The sequence below is a fragment of the Aulostomus chinensis genome, chromosome 4, assembly GCF_037954235.1.
Source record: "Aulostomus chinensis isolate RoL2024-O1b breed Wild chromosome 4, RoL_Achi_v1.0, whole genome shotgun sequence".
Lineage (NCBI taxonomy): Eukaryota > Metazoa > Chordata > Actinopteri > Syngnathiformes > Aulostomidae > Aulostomus > Aulostomus chinensis.
In genome coordinates, this window is record NC_141323.1 from 31,890,670 (window position 1) to 31,908,144 (window position 17,475).

Below are 17,475 nucleotides of genomic sequence, written 5' to 3' on the forward strand. Positions count from 1 at the left end.
CAGTTACCATGGGAGCCACATGTGGAGTCTGGATTCTTTTCTAGACTGTGACGGCAATGACAGTCCTGCCAAGTGACATCACTGACATGACTGGATGACTTCAGTCACATGACAGGATGACTTCAGTCACATGACTGGATGACTTCAGCAGTAGGTGTCGCTGTGATACCAGGTTCAGTTCAAGATTCCCAACTCCAGCGTGAAAAGAGACTGCTTTTTCTCTTCAACATGAAGGAGTTGAGATTTTCTGAACGTCACTTGTTGATGGTGTCTTGCGCCGTAGTTAGCAGCCACAGACAAACACAACTCCTCTATCAACACCTGTCAGAGACCAGCTGGAGGCTCCACTGAGATTTGAACTCAGATCACTGGATTCAAAGTGCAGAGTGCTCACCATTACACCATGGAACCTGTCAAAGAGGAAATGAGTGAGACAAATTATGGCACTAATCATGATTGAGGGACGACAGTGGTTTTCAGGATATAATTTTCACAAACATATGTTTTCAAGTTTTTGTACAGTGACACAGAGCTCTTATTTGAAGGGCCATAGGTGGCAGATGTGGTAGAGATGTAGGTGTTGCTGTGGAGCAAGATTTGGCACTTGGGGGGTTAATTTTCACATTTCATTGCATAGGAATGTGGAGAAAATGTCCTTTGTCAGAAGTGGGATTTGCATCCACAGCGCCTTAGACCGCTCGGCCATCCTGACAGAAACTTAAAGTGGCAGACTGCAATATGAAATGAATTAATTCATTGACAAAGTAGAATTTTTCCACTGGAGCTACTGGCTCCTGAGTTGTTGCATTTATTGTTAACATTAAACACAGTCTGTGTTCATGGCAGTAAGAAATTAATTTCATTTTTCTAAAGGACAAGAAATGAACCAGAACATTAGAACCACATAATATCTCTCTATCAGTTTGTCCCATGGGACACATTCCAGACAGGAAGGTCCCCCTGAGACTTGAACTCTGATCACTGATTCAGAGTCCAGAGTGCTCACCATTTCACCATGGAACCAAACACAAGGAGGAGTTTCCTCAAAATACAACTTGACATCACCTGCAATCCAAACTGTTGCTATTTGGAGGTTCATCTTGCTCTTGTTCCAGACTACATTGCCAAAAGAAACATGAACCACAAGGAAATCATGGAACTCCAGATTTATTCAGGACCTTCTAAGTACATCGTATGACCTGTGAGCAAAGACTGGCCAGGCCTTCCTTTCTGACAGTAGTCAGTCATGCTATCCATTGCACCGCCAGCCCTGTGAAAACCTCTTCATGTTCATGTGTACTTGATTTTACAGAAAATCCAAACGATCTGGTGGCATTTTCAGGGGACACAATGGTGCAGTGGTCAGCACTGTGGCCTCACAGCAAGAAGGTTACAGATTCGAACCCCAGCTGTGTGAGTCTGCATGTTCTCCCTGTTCCTGTGTGGGTTCTCTCTGGTACTCCAGCTTCCTCCCACAGTCCAAAGACATCAAGAGGGGACGAGGCTGATTGATACTCTAAATTGACTGTAGGTGTGGCTGTGAGTGTGAATGGTTGTCTGTCTCTATGTGTTGGCCCTGTGATGGACTGGTGACCTGTCCAGGATGAACCCCGCCTCTTGTCCGAAGGCTGCTGGGATAGGCTCCACCCCCCCACACAAACCTTGACATATAATCAGTGGAGAAAAGGAAATTAATCTACACTCATGACTGAATCTGTTTTGAGAACTGAACTGGATATAAACTCTGAGAATTCAGAGTAAGGACCAGGAGGGTGGTACACAATAATAGACAGGAGTCAATGTGGAGTCTGGATTCTTTTCTAGAATGTGACGGCAATGACAGTCCTGCCAAGTGACATCACTGACATGAATGGATGACTTCAGTCACATGACTGGATGACTTCAGTCACCTGACTGGATGACAGTGTAGATGCCAATGTAGAGGTTGGGGAAATAGTCTCTGAGAATCCAGCTTGAACCAACGCCCTCCTTGTTCTTCAAAAACCCAAACAGCGACCATCAGTCTCCCTTCAATCCTGTACTTGGGTTCAATGTTGCTGTTCCATTTAGCAGCAGTAGGTGTCGCTGTGATACCAGGTTCAGTTCAAGATTCCCAACTCCAGCTCATGTTGGTGACCTCAGTGGCAGGGTAAAATGGCGCTTCAGTGGATCATGTGGATCAACTCATGTCTGTCCTCACTGCTCCACAGGTCTGTCAAATGTTCTGTAAAATAGTTTGAGCACAGCAGAGATGCTAGATTAGGAGTTGATGGGAGTTGTTGCAGATACCAGTGTCCAAAGTCCAGCTTGAACCCAGTTTGTGCCACTTATTTGTCAAGCTAGCAGAGATTCTTTTCACTGCCAAGCTAAAGTGACTTCTGTCAACAAAGGTAAACACACAAAAGGATATTTCTACTGTCAGTTCAAGATTTTTATCAAACTCCTTTTTCATAGCTTCAACCTTCCTCTTGTGTTAGCTTTCTGTTCCCATCTCTTATGTTAACAGGTCAGTTTTGACCCACGTCTTCAATCAGCTGTCAAATAAACTAAAAACAATTTTCTATCATCCAAGTTGTTTCCATCTCTTGGTTACCTTGTTAGGCTTCCTTATCATGGAAATATTGATTGGAATATTTTGTTGTGGGCCTCTGGACCTTTTTTTAGTCAGTAAACTCCTCGATTTCAGTTAAAAAATGATAAAATGAACCTCAAGAAAAACTTATAAATAAACAAAAGGTTGTTGTGTTTCCTGACCATTACTGAGGGGTGTTAGAACACATCTCTGACATGGATTGGTTTGATTTATTCTTCATTTTAATATTATTATCTATTGTAACATCCATGGTGTTATGGGTCAGTTTCGACCCTCATGTATTTACTTCAAGAAAAAGGGAAAAAAGTCTGTTTTTCAGCAACAGAACTTTAATACAAACACAAAAATGAAAAGCAGAACAGGCCAGAACCCAAAATATGGATTTTCAAGGTCAACAAAAAACAACCAGTCAAGCAAACCAAACCACCAGAAACCAACTACTGGTTCAAAACCAGTAAAAAACAAAAACAGAGGAAAAGTCTCTGTGTGTAAGAACATGCATGAGTATGTGTGTGTGTTTAGATGCATGTGTGTCAAAAACTACAGATCCCCGAATGGATGGTTGGATGGTTGGATGGAACTTCAGCTGTTCTGAAACTCTTCTCCTCAATTACTCTTGAGTTGACTTATTCTTAAATGGGAAACTCTGAGTATCCATTTCCGAAACAGCTGATCGGAGTTGGTTGAATCAACTGTGAGTATAGTCATCTTGAGTTGCACATGTGCACAACCATGATAAAAAACAGTGTGTGGAGCCCTGATACCACAAGTCACCATGAAAACAAGAAGAAAAGATCCACTTATTTCATGACAATGGAGTTGAAGGTCTACATAAAGGCCTATGGAGAGTATGAGAATGAAATTCACCACTGAAGCAGTGCAGGAGAGAGAAAAAGCAGAGGAGAAAATTGCTACCTGAGAAAACACTAAACTTTGAATTAACTATTCCATGGATGTAACATTTAGCTATGAGAGATCGTACCTTACAATTCTAAATATACAAAAGAATAAAACTGAAGAGAAAACTACTGCATCTGCCATCTGTCTCCTTCAAATATTTCTCGAGATACACGCTGCTTGACTGTTTAAATTTCAATGCTGCGGAAAGGCGCTTTAACAAGAAGTGTGTGAGGGAAGCTCGCTCATGCTGGTCCCAAAAGACTCAAAGCTGCCCTTTCCTCACAAAGAAACAAAAAAGCTTACAGCACCTGGTATTCCCAGGCGGTCTCCCATCCAAGTACTAACCAGGCCCAACCCTGCTTAGCTTCCAAGATCAGACGAAATCGGGCGCGTTCAGAGTGGTATGGCCGTAAGCCCTTTACTCTGACACACATGGGCTCTATATCCATTTCACTCACTTTACAACGCTAAAGCTACGATCTGCTGGCACATTAGCACGGAATGCTATCCCTAGCTAGCACGTCGCTAACCATGTACACATCCAGTCTCTTTTCACTATAACAGTTAGATAAAGCGCAAATACAGGCATAAATATTCACCTCTCGAAGGTCACACAGAAGTTTACATCAGGACCACCAGTCGTCGACCTCCAAAATAAACTTAAATGCTCTCCACACAAATGATACCTCCCCTCTTCGCTCTCTGATCATTGCCTCTGTTTCTCTCCCCATGCGCGCTAACTACTCACCTCACAAACCTGCGCCACTAGTCCCACCCCTTACACAGTAACTTTCCTCTGATTGGCTTTTGCGGTCTTAATACACCCAAAGATAAAACAGGAATGAAATGATTGACAGGTAACAATTGAGGTTACATATAAACACGGCTTCTTCCCCTCTCCTTATTCTCAGATCACTGATCTTTTACAGACTCAGAGAACTTAAAGACCTTTATATGAATTTATTTTTGAACTGTAAATAGTTTTACTTTTTAAATGTTACATACTATATTTATGCTTTTAACCTGCTCACATTATAACCAATTTTAACGATCATGAACTCCATTTATTTTTGAACTTTTTAACACATCTTTTTATGCTTTTTATGCTATGTAATTTATTTGATTTTTGTACAGGGCTACGTGTTGTATGATAACAAGAGTGTATATTGTTTACAATGTGTTACAGTCAATGGGTGGCACGGTGGTACCGTGGTTAACAGTGTCGCCTCAAAGCAAGTTCAAGTCCTGGCTCGAGCACAGGTTCTTTCTGTGTGGTGTGTGCATGTTCTCCCCGTGTCTGCGTGGCTTGTCTGTCTATTTGTGTTGGCCCTGCAATGGACTGGCTACCTGTCCAGGGTGAAACCTGCCTCTCACCTGAAAGCCACTGGGAAAGGCTCCAGCCTCCCCCTGCAACCCTTAACAGAAATAAGCTGGGATGCATGGAAGTATAGAAAGCGGATACAATGAAGCGCATACAAATTTTTCGAACGCACGAAAAAGTCTCACCTTTTGTTTTTTTCATATTGGTTAGTTTGGAAGCATGGAATTTCTGACAAAGCCTCAGTTTGTATTGTTTATTCACTGATTTTTCTGACAATTTACAAACAAAGCTTTCAAAACTGAGAGGACAAGCAGTGGTGTTTAAGATCAACACCCAACATGGGGCTTGAACCAACAACCCTGAGACTAAGAGTCTCACGCTCGACTGACTGAGCTAATCAGGTTACGTCAGTGTAAGTCCCATAGCATGAAGTGGTCAGAGTGAGAGACTCACAGTCCTGTGAGTGATCACCCACCCATCTATCCATCCATCCATACATCCATCCATTTTTTCCGCTTATCCTGTTAAGGGTCACAGGGTGGGGCTGGAGCCTATCCCAGAAGGGACATTACCTTGGACAGGTAAGCAGTCCATCGCAGTCCACCGCAGCCAACAAATATTGACAGACAACCATTCACACTCACAGCCATACCTACGGTCAATGTAGAGTTGCATTTCCATTTGCATGTCTTTGGACTGTGGAAGGAAGCTGGAGTACCTGGAGAGAACCAGCACAGGGAAAACATGCAGACACTCTCAGGATTTATTCCAATGAAGCGCCTAAAAAAGGAGTGTTGGAACTCACTCAGATGAATGAGACATTATAAGCCATCAAATATATACATGTAGATATAGTGTTGGAGATCCAAGAAAACAGGGAGAAAAGAGAAGAGAAGAAGAAGAAGAAGAAAAAAACAGCTTCTTTGACCAGATAACATAGTTGTCTATTTCAATGTTTGAGGTCTGAAAAAATAACTGATTAACTGTGAAATGTGATGGACAGGCAAGTACTTACTAGGATCAGGGCAGCTGGAAAATAGGCTCCTGCATCTGTAGGCAATATCAGAGACAAAGAAAAATCAACACAAATGAGCAGGCACTTGAACGATGCTAAAACCACTCTTTTTTAAACAAATACAACCACAGCTCCTGATCTATGGCCTTAAGTACACTGTAATCATGCCATCAGACAGACTCATGCCAGAGCAGTAGCCTAGCACAAGATGGAGGAACGTAATTGCATGTAAACACAGTCAGTGTGCACTCATCTTAATATGAACCGACTTAACTGTTGTGTGACACGTATATTGTGTGTACTGTAAAATGGTTCAGACTATCAGAAAGCTTCATGAATTCACAGGCAAAATACAGATGTCGCACACATTAATTTGTGGAGGCTCGAGATGTAAAAAGTAAAGTCAACTCTCTGTGTTTTTTGGATTAATTTGCAAGCATTTTCAACATTTTGGCTAGCTGCTAAATCTGGCTAGCATGATGTGCACCGAGTGTAATTATCAATGCAAATGTGGCAGGATGAGAGGTCCCATCCTAGCAGTGAGACTGGTTGGTGATGCCTGACTTGGCTTGTACCATCATTAGCTAACCAGTGTGTGGCGCTGCTCTATAAATAGGGGAAGCATCTACCTGGTCAATCTCTTGCTCTTGGGGTCTGTGGTCCACCCACTTCCTGGTCACCTCGCTTCCGCCTCTGATCGCCTCACGTCTGCCTTCTCGCCACCGTCTTTGCTGGTATGTAGTAGTAGCTCCCTGTAGCTCGTGTTGCATGCTGATCATGCACGTTTTTCATATTCACGTGTTTAATTGTAGGCGTCCGGCTTTTGGGACACGGTCCCTTAATCGCCGCTAGTGGGGAAACACCACACACACATGATCTACACCTGATTGGCACAGCTGGTGAGCCGTGACACTGAGGAAGAACTAGCTGCTGCTTTGCTAACGGGCGCTGTCTTGCCAGACTATCTTGCTTTGCTAGATGCTCCTGCTTTGCTCTGGCTGCTGTTTTGCTGCAGACTACCCTGCTTTGCTCGGGCTGCTGTTTGGCTACAGACTACCCTGCTTTGCTCGGGCTACTGTTTTGCTGCAGACTACCCTGCTTTGCTCTGGCTGCTGTTTTGCTACAGACTACCCTGCTTTGCTCTGGCTACTGTTTGGCTACAGACTACCCTGCTTTGCTCGGGCTGCTGTTTTGCTACAGACTACCCTGCTTTGTTACAGGCTCCTGCTCTATTAGCCTGCTCTGCTACTAGCCTGTTCTGCGACCTACTGGCCATCTACACATGTTTTGCTTGTTTGTTCACTGTTTACTGTGTTCACTGGAGTGCTCTACTTCTGTGTTAACGAATTGGAATCCGCTGTGTGTTGAACTGGAGGTTGTTTCAGTAATTCACCTTGTTTAACCAGAGTCTGCCAGATCCTGATGTCCACCGTGTGGCGCCACTGAACTGTACTTCATGGTGCTCTGAAGGTTTGGATCTGCATTGTTTCCCATTCCTCTGCTTGGGCTTCAGGGTGTAGCAAGCTGCTGGACGGCTATCCGTTAGCTCCCTGGTCTAGCAATGGAGAAATGAACTCCAGTTTCTGGTTATTTTGGGTTATTTTTCCTTGCTAATTTGTGTTTAATAATTAAATCTTGTTTCTCGAATTAATTTGTAAATTGTTTTGAGTTTGGTTCTGTTTTTTTTTGTTTAGTTTTGGAGTTAAATTATAATTCTAGTCATTTCGTTTCAGGTACTGGAAGCTCACGGTCCTGGCGTCTCTTTTCCTCTTGTGTGCTGTGCACCCCTGTTTTGCTTTAATCATGTGTTTTTGTTTTGTTTTTTAAATGTGATGTCCCAATTGATCAGGGTGTCTTCTGCCTTGGGATCCCTCCCCCCCACTGGTAAGCTCCAGACTTGTTTAGATTTATTCTTGTTCTCTTTTTAATCTGCTGGCCTGTTTACAATAAAATATTTTTGTCATGGAACCACGTCTCCTGCCAATTAGTAAATGAACCTGTGAGTGCCTTTTGGTCGGTACGTTAACTATTTCCTTGGGCGAAATTCCCAAGGTGGCGTTGTCCGGCTTTGGTCACTATTATATTTTAATAAGTGCACCCCCCACTCGTGTGTCGCCACACAAACTGGAAACTTCACTTAGCCTCCACTGGCCTACAGACTTTGCGCCAGTGTCTACAATAAATGCAATCGCTACTCACCAAATGACTGAGATTGAGATGGATGACGAAAACCAAGGCTCTGGCCTCACATGTGCAGCTCAGGAGATTCTCCTTGTGTCCAGAAGGCAAAGATACTGCATGATACTCTTGATTTATTTACAGTGAAGTACTGTATTTTAGCATTACAGCATAGTTCTGTTAAACAGTCATGGGGTGTAATTTAACAGATTCCTATTAGAATTAACGGCAAAGTACTGTATTTTTATAAACAGGGTGACACTATTGAAATCTTGTAGTACACTGCAAGCAATTGCTGTAAATTTACAAGTCCCACCGCTTTCATAAAATTCATCACTGATTCAGGACGACCCCTGCTACTCGGCTGCGGTGGGCGGGAGGAGGCTCAGGCCCAAACAACGCTGACTGCAGCTTTAATTTAATCCTAGGTTTATGTAATACTCTGATAACTCAGTGGTATTTATTTCATGATTTTCATAGGAATAAATTAAGAATAAAATGCCAGTTCATGGTTAAGCTAAAATTTACATAAGTATTTGTTATGAAGATATTGTATAAAATTTGTTGAATATTAGTAACTTTCAAAAAAACATTTCATGGGGTGTGAATGTCTAAAAAAAAAAGTTAAAGTAATTCTCTTACGTTAGGTTACGTGCGTGAGTTCATGACCTTTAGTGTTTACACTTCCGGGAGAAACGAGCGCGAGGAAGGAGCATCGTGTGAATGGCGTAACGTTATCGGAGTTTGGAGACTGTGTGTCGTCGGAGAGGAGTTTTTATCGGTAACGGACTGTGAACTGTAATTGACCGACGTGATCGGAGTGCGTGAGTCGGATTCTCCGCCACCGATTGTGTTTTGTTGAGCACCAGGCAAGTCCAGTTACAGAAGCTAGCGGGAGCTAGGCTAACGCTGTCCACGCTGAAGGGAGACGCCGCTGCAAGGACGGGACAGGAGCTTCGGATAGTCGCCTCGGGAGAGAGTCGTTAACGGAGGACGCGTCACTGCTGCCGACGGAGTCGGAGGACGGGTCGTGGTTGCCGACGGAGCCGGAGGATGTGCCGCTGCTGCCGAGTCACGGAGGTCTGTTGCTGCGGGCTGCTGCGAGCGGGACGGTTGCTGCCACAACGAGCGAGGGATTCATCGGCTGCGGTCCGGTATTGTTGACGTCACCGACACACGGGGGATCTGGTAAAGGTTTCCATCATGAGCTCCAACTAAAGCGCGCCAACGAAAGTAAACAAGAGTGCACTCGAAATAAAACTAGACAGTTGAAAAAGACAAACAATATACCCCGGGGTTCTTTTTATTTTCTATAGTCTTGTTTATTCAAGGTTTGAATGTGTTTTTCTGCAAGCCTTTAATACATTTTCTAAACTGAAATCTTGTGTTGTTTCATTGAATTTGTGTGTTGTTACTGAAGCTTTACAGCAGAGTTTAAAGGTCAAGTGTACTCCCCATAGCCTCCAGTTGAATATTTAAGAGTGAGAATCATACATTGCCCTAGATTGATATTAATTATTCCAGATGGGACTTTTACCATACAAGATATTTGAAATGAGTTAAAGTGTTCCCTGTAAGCCTAAGGTGGGTTTTAATATTGGAGCCGGTGGTAAAAGGGTTACATTTAGAAATCTAAACCCCTGCTACCATGAGCACACATGGAAATAAAGACTCAACTGACCGCTCGGTCTACTTCAGCTAGCACACTGAACAATACTGTTGTTTACTTGCTAGCTGATAAGTGAGCAGCTGATGTTTGCAATAACATTGAAATAAACTAAAAATAGAGTCAATAGCTCAAATCCTATCACCACCAAAGGAGCCACGTCTTTAACACTTCAATCTCATAGCGACTCCTCAGGATTTCTTCTTCTCTCCATTGCATTTTGTAGGAGGCTCCTGCCGGTCCACACTGCCTTCCCCCTAACAGATTCAGCTACTGAGACTAAAGTTCGTTAGTGAGCTCAATGCATTAGTGACTTAATATTTGTTGAAAACTAAATAGGCATGAAGCTGTAACCTCACATGAACACTTGAAGTCTAGATTTCAGCTGCATGTGAAGAAATCAGCATAAAATCCTTGTGTTGGTGTTTAAACCTGGACTACCAGAACCAGGCTAAGAGGTGTTTGTCTGTTAGCTGTGAAGCAAACTGAAACATGAAGGCTTTGAGGGTTTGTTCTCAACACAAAGAAAGATTCAATGCTCAGACAACTGCCAACTCTGTAAAAAAAAAAAAAAAAAAACATTTTTACAAATCTCAGTTTATTTCTTCATGAAGATCTTAATGAGGCAATCAGCACCAGAGCACTAAAGTTAAAATTAGTAACACCGTCACTAACGATGGATTTATTTGACCCAATGTAGTTTTCCTGATCAAATATAGTTTTCATCAAAATATTATTTTTTTATCATTAATTATTTCCCAATGTGCAACGTCACATAAATGGAAAAATCAACTGGTCCAACTTGATGGTGAGTCTCCTTTTATCAAGGATTACTGAATGCTTGTGTTATTTATGGCATTGTAAACACTTTATAAACCCTTCATTCAGAGCTGTAAAGAACCTTTAACCTCATATCCCAGACATCAAAGTGGGCCACTAACTGGTGAGATGAAGCTATGCTATGCTGCTACATTCTGAAGAGGTAAAGTAGCAGGTTCTGAGAGTGATGGCTAACCTGGATGTGTTCATCTCCTACTTTAATATCAGCGTCCCAACTTGGAGCTCTGACCACCTCCAGCTTTTTGTTCCTGTTTCTGCTTCAGTCAACAGGGAACTCAAACCTGCAATAGAATCATCAACAACAATGGAATAGAAAACAGAGGAAGACAAAATATCATAAACTTACAAAGCTGAGAAATGTTGATGAAGAATAAATGCACACATTATGATTGAGGCCAGAAAGTAAAACTCCACACCAAATGTATTTTGACATGTAGGGATAATGAACTTGAATGTGTTGAAATAGCAGATGAATGAATCCACTATCACACAACAAGATGATGACCCACTATCACAAGATGGCGTCACAGATCCTGATGCTCTGAGCAGGAAACACCAAGCAAAACATGACTAAAAAGCTCCTGTTGTTCCCTCCATGAAAAACTGTGGCACTGATGAGAAGAAGGATCCCAGCGTCCTCTGAGGATCCATCGCCGCACCATTCGGTAGAAGGATGATAGAGTCGGCACCAGGAGAAACCCTTGTGTCTCCGATGCAGGGAAGATGGAGCACTGAAGAGGACGCATTGTGGCGTCCTAAAGAGGACATTTGGTGGAGCCTGAGACAGCAAACATCATGCCGCCCTTCATCAGAAGAACCACAGCACCAGAAGAAAGAATCCTGGCAGTGACGACAGGGAGGATCAGGGTGTCCTCCTCACCACCACCTTTAAACCTTCAAATGAACTTTCAAAAGCTTCAGAGTGGAGAATGATTTTTTTTAAACCTTTTTTTTTTTGTTTTTCCTTTAATTCTCATTTGTGCGATTGTCTGATTCATTAGAAATAAACACTGTCTGCTGGGTTTAAATTGACTGTGATTCTCTTTTTGCATGCAAGTTGAAAGTTATGCCAATAAAAACCACAAGTATTGGAAGACCAAAGGAAGAACCCCCAAGGTCAGGACCCTGAGATCAAAGTGAGCGCTCTGATCTCAGAGGTTTGGGATATTTCACATCCCATGGCCCTTCAAATAAGAGCCCTGTGTCACTGTCTACAAGTTTTAAACCGTATTTGTTTGTGAAAATTAAAACCAGACGACCACTGTGGTCCTGTTTACACGGTAAGTAAAGCCCAGATGCCATGGTGGACCTGTTAGCACCCTGGACTTTGAATCCAGTGACCTGAGTCCAAGTCTCAGTTCCAGCAGGTTTCCTGCAGCCTTCAGAAGAGCTGCTATGTTTCTCTGTAGTTAACTAAGTGATGCTCTCAGCAGGTTGAGGGCACCACCAACAAGTGAGGTTATGAACCTCTGACTTGTAGGAAGAAGGTAGGAGATCTCCAACAGGATCCTTCTTTCCTCTGTCCTCCTTGGATCTCATGGATCATCACAGTCAAGTGGAGACCCAAGCTCCTGGATGGATGTGGCACTCAGGAATTGCTGAGTTTTCCAGTGGATTTTGTTCCATCCATGGTTCAGGAGCAGGATTCCTCCTGGTTAACCATGATTTCCTTGTGGTTCATATTCCTTTTGGCAATGTAGTCTGGAACAAGAGCAAGATGAACCTCCAAATAGCAACAGTTTGGATTGCAGGTGATGTCAAGTTGTATTTTGAGGAAACTCCTCCTTGTGTTTGGCTCCATGGTGAAATGGTGAGCACTCTGCACTCTGAATCAGTGATCAGAGTTCAAGTCTCAGAGGGACCTTCCTGTCTGGAATGTGTCCCATGGAACAAACTGATAGAGAGATATTATGTGGTTCTAATGTTCTGGTTCATTTCTTGTCCTTTAGAAAAATTAAATTAATTTCTTACTGCCATGAACACAGACTGTGTGTTTAATGTTAACAATAAATGCAACAACTCAGGAGCCAGTAGCTCCAGTGGAAAAATTCTACTTTGTCAATGAATTAATTCATTTCATATTGCAGTCTGCAACGTTTAGTTTCTGTCAGGATGGCCGAGCGGTCTAAGGCGCTGCGTTCAGGTCGCAGTCTCTCCTGGAGGCGTGGGTTCAAATCCCTCTTTTAACAAAGGATGTTTTCTCCACATTCCTATGCATCCACAATGGAAACTTCCAAACCAAGTTGAAGCTGCTCTCCACTGATGGGAGTGAGTGGTCGTCTGCCAAAGTGGGTTGAACTGGCAGCAGAGGAGGCAAACGAGTTTCCCTGTGACGTTCCAACATCGGCCTGGTTTCCTCCAACATGGAGCAGCCACCAAAATCTAACTTCAGATGTTGGATCAAAGTCTACAGAAGAAATGCATTTTCTTTCAATTCACATTTTGTCCATTAACTTCATAATCAGAGTCACCATCTCATCACATGACTGAAGTTTGGGTTCTGTATTGGTGGTAAAATATCCTTCCATGCCCCTCAGTAGTTTGCACACAGAAAAGCATATTTTACTGGTTTCAAATCTCTTAGCGTGTTCTCTCTCTTAAACCAGCTGTGGCAGCTTTCATTGTGTGATTGATTTTAAAATATAAATATGGAACAGAACCATTGCAATAAGATGTCAGGACATTTGAAGGAATGTAAATCTCCTGTTGAAATGTTGCAGTGTGCAGCTGAGGCTCTCTGGCAGTGGCACAAGGAGCCACAATGGCAGAACCTGGACCCTCCTGGAGGAGAACCACAGGTGAGGGCCTTCTTGGCTCCAGATTGATGGAAATCAAGTGTCTGAGGCTGTCAGCAGCCATGAAGTTGATCTGGTTGGGCACTGGTATTTTTTCTTTCTGCAGCTCAGGAGTGATTCAGGAGAAGAGTTTCAGAACAGCCAAGGTTGGGGACTGGAATTTTAAAATTTCCTCTGGAACCAGACAACCTTGGGAGGTAAAACCTCCAATCACAGCCACTCAGATGCAGCAGCAGAAAGAAGCTGTCATCTACCCTGACAGTCAGAGCATCAAGTCAAGAAAACATCAACCATCTTGGAGTTCCAAACCTTCACCTGTCAGATTCAGCTACTTCTTATTGTGGGACTTTAAATTTGAACACAATGGAATTTGGACAAGGAGTTTTCCTTCAAGTCCAAACATCATCGTCCAGCCTCCAACCAGAGGTCCATCAGTTATCATGGGAGCCACATGTGGAGTCTGGATTCTTTTCTAGAATGTGACGGGAATGACAGTCCTGCCAAGTGACATCACTGACATGAATGGATGACTTCAGTCACATGACTGGATGACAGTGTAGATTCCAATGTAGAGGTTGGGGAAATAGTCTCTGAGAATCCAGCTTGAACCAACGCCCTCCTTGTTCTTCAAAAACCCAAACAGCGACCATCAGTCTCCCTCCAATCCTGTACTTGGGTTCAATGTTGCTGTTCCATTTAGCAGCAGTAGGTGTCGCTGTGATACCAGGTTCAGTTCAAGAGTCCCAACTCCAGCTCATGTTGGTGACCTCAGTGGCAGGGGAAAATGGCGCTTCAGTGGATCATGTGGATCAACTCATGTCTGTCCTCACTGCTCCACAGGTCTGTCAAATGTTCTGTAAAATAGTTTGAGCACAGCAGAGATGCTAGATTAGGAGTTGATGGGAGTTGTTGCAGATACCAGTGTCCAAAGTCCAGCTTGAACCCAGTTTGTGCCACTTATTTGTCAAGCTAGCAGAGATTCTTTTCACTGCCAAGCTAAAGTGACTTCTGTCAACAAAGGTAAACATACAAAAGGATATTTCTACTGTCAGTTCAAGATTTTTATCAAACTCCTTTTTCATAGCTTCAACCTTCCTCTTGTGTTAGCTTTCTGTTCCCATCTCTGATGTTAACAGGTCGGTTTTGACCCCCGTCTTCAATCAGCTGTAAAATAAACTAAAAACAATTTTCTATCATCCAAGTTGTTTCCCATCTCTTGGTTACCTTGTTAGGCTTCCTTATCCATGGAAATATTGATTGGAATATTTTGTTGTGGGCCTCTGGACCTTTTTTTAGTCAGTAAACCCTCGATTTCAATTAAAAAATGATCAAATGAACCTCAAGAAAATCATAGAAATAAACAAAATGTTGTTGTGTTTGCTGACCATTACTGAGGGGTGTTAGAACACATCTCTGACATGGATTGGTTTGATTTATTATTCATTTTAATATTATAAACTATTGTAACATCCATGGTGTTATGGGTCAGTTTCGACCCACATATATTTACTTCAACAAAAAGACAAAAAAGTCTTTTTTTCAGCAACAGAACTTTAATACAAACATAAAATGAAAAGCAGAAAAGGCCAGAACCCAAAATATGGATTTGCAAGGTCAAACAAACAACAACCAGTCAAGCAAATCAAACCAACAGAAACCAACTACTGGTTCAAAACCAGTAAAAAACAAAAACAGAGGAAAAGTCTCTGTGTGTAAGAACATGCATGTGTATGTGTGTGTGTGTAGATGCGTGTGTGTCAAAAACTGACACTTTTTTTTGACAACATGAGCCAACAGTGGTGGTGTCTGTCAAAGAGGTGGAGCTCTGTCCTTCACCTGCAAGATTTCAGCAGGCAGCTCAGGTCTAGTTTTCTTCACTGTGCCACCATGATAAGTTTCCTCCTGAGAAGTTCTTGTCCAAGGTCATAGCTGGTAAAAGAATTGTCACAGTGATACTGGGACCCTGCAGTCCAGTCGTCATATCCAGGACCACACTGGACATGGCCGTCTTTGTTTGTTTTGTTGTTGTGCAATGTGAGAGAACGTGACAGACCATTTTATACCAAAGACAGGCTGTGTGTGTGTGTGTGTGTGTGTGTGTGTGTGTGTGTGTGTGTGTGTGTGTGTGTGTAACCATGTTAAATTCTTTTAAATAAATATGTTTCAACCTGCTATTATTTGTATGCTGTATGATTTCTGAAACCCAAGACTAACTCAGGTGTACATACTGCAACCTAAAGTATGGTAATGAGGAGAATGATGAAAAATCCACAAGGTGATCAGAAAATAATAAATGTATTCAGGAAAAAAAAACCATCTCTGAACATGTGTGATTGAAATATGTCAGTGGGACTGGCAGAATCTGGCTTTACCACAAAGTGTCTCATCAAGAGATCTGTCACATGCGTCTGCTGTGGAGGGTCAATCTGTCCGTCCACATTCAGATCATTGATGCAACATCTCTGCTATGATCAAACTACTCAGGATGAAACAGACCAATGTTGACATCAAGTAGCAACTCAGCAGCTGATCAACAGAGTCCTAAGCACCAGTAGAACCTGTTCATCGTCCCTGGGTGGGCTCGAACCACCAGCCTCTCTGTTAACAGCCGAGTGCGCTGACCGATTGAGCCACAGAGACTCTGAGTCTCCTGCTTTTCATGAAGAGTTTTCAGGCTAAATGTCAGAGTGTGAGGTCCACATTGCACATTTGAGGGAACATGAAGGACAGATGAGAGTCTGACTGTCATGGCGAAAGCCTTCAGCACTAGAACTGAAACAACCCCCACAATCTTAACCCCCCCAGACCAAACATCATCGTCCAGCCTCCAACCAGAGGTCCATCAGTTATCATGGGAGCCACGTGTGGAGTCTGGATTCTTTTCTAGAATGTGACGGCAATGACAGTCCTGCCAAGTGACATCACTGACATGAATGGATGACTTCAGTGCATCCAATTACCAAGTGCACTACAGCAGTCCTTGTTGCTGTCTGCTGTTGTGTCACAGCAAAGTAAGGAAACAGCCTGACGGTGCTCAGGAGGAAATTCAACAACCTCCAAATATGGAGGTGAACCTAGACCTGCTCATGTTTGCTGTCCTTGATGAACTTGGGCGGTACTCTGGTGCTGGGATGAGGTCATGGAGATGATCTGGGATCAGTCCTGATGTTAAATGGACAAAATGTGTCAACATGAAATAAAATTGGAAACCTATTTGAAGCCTTATTTTGTGTTTGATGGACATTTTTTAAATCTCTAATGACTTGTTTTAACTGAACCTACTGGATCCTGTGGTGCCTGATGAGGAGACAACTTGGGTACAAAGTTGAAGAGGAGGGTTTTTGGAAGGGAGGGGATTTTTTTTTCCAGTGTTGTAAATCAAAATAACTACAACGACATGATAGAATTTTCTCAAAATGTCCTGACTAAGATGGATTCCAAACCAAGGGACTAAACCAAACCAATTCCTACTTAACCCTAAGCTCCACCTCAGTTCCAGATGAAACTGGTTGAACATGGAACCGTCCCACTTGGAACATTTCCATCACCTTCACCACCACTGGAGTATCAACAAAGATTTTGGTCAACACCAGAATGGTTGAGACAAGACAACATGCTACCAATCCTCTCTCTCTCCCTCATCATCAGCTGCTACAGCCCTTGAAAGAAAACCTTTGACACATGGACCTACAGTAGGAGCAGATGTTGTCTCCTCTGGAACAGCAGTTTAACGTTGTTGGCAGGACTCGAACCTGCGCGGGGAGACCCCAATGGATTTCTAGTCCATCGCCTTAACCACTCAGCCACAACAACTACACTCCCATGAGCATGAGTAGAGGATTGATATTCAACATTTCATTTTCATCGAAGCACAGTCAATTTTTTTAATCTTCTCACAAACACAAACTTTTTGTGTGTGTGTGTGTGTGTGTGTGTATGTTGTTTACCAGCAAGCTGAAAACTGTTGTGATATTTGACAATTCTATTGTTTCTGAATGAAAATCATGTGAAGGAGAATCATTGAGACATCCTAAAAATGGCTGAGGTCTGCTGAGCTGCAGCAGGTCTGAGCTGCTTTTGATGCCCAGATGATGAGGAGGCAGTGAATGTTGGGTTTGGTGGAGCTGAAAAAATGCTGCAGGTGTTGAGAGGTCTGCTGGTGTCCGG

At 42.9% G+C, this 17,475-nt stretch overlaps 3 non-coding genes across 3 annotated transcripts; all 3 read right to left on the reverse strand.

The window, feature by feature from the left end:
- Window positions 1–339: 339 nt before the first annotated feature.
- trnaq-uug (transfer RNA glutamine (anticodon UUG)) lies at window positions 340–411 on the reverse strand. Its single transcript has one exon. It is a non-coding gene; the product is annotated as a tRNA-Gln (tRNA).
- Window positions 412–3,789: 3,378 nt separating this feature from the next.
- LOC147267050 (5S ribosomal RNA) lies at window positions 3,790–3,908 on the reverse strand. The gene has a single exon (XR_015113036.1). It is a non-coding gene; the product is annotated as a 5S ribosomal RNA (ribosomal RNA).
- A 13,131-nt stretch (window positions 3,909–17,039) lies between these two features.
- On the reverse strand, window positions 17,040–17,121 carry trnas-aga (transfer RNA serine (anticodon AGA)). Its single transcript has one exon. It is a non-coding gene; the product is annotated as a tRNA-Ser (tRNA).
- Window positions 17,122–17,475: the final 354 nt, after the last annotated feature.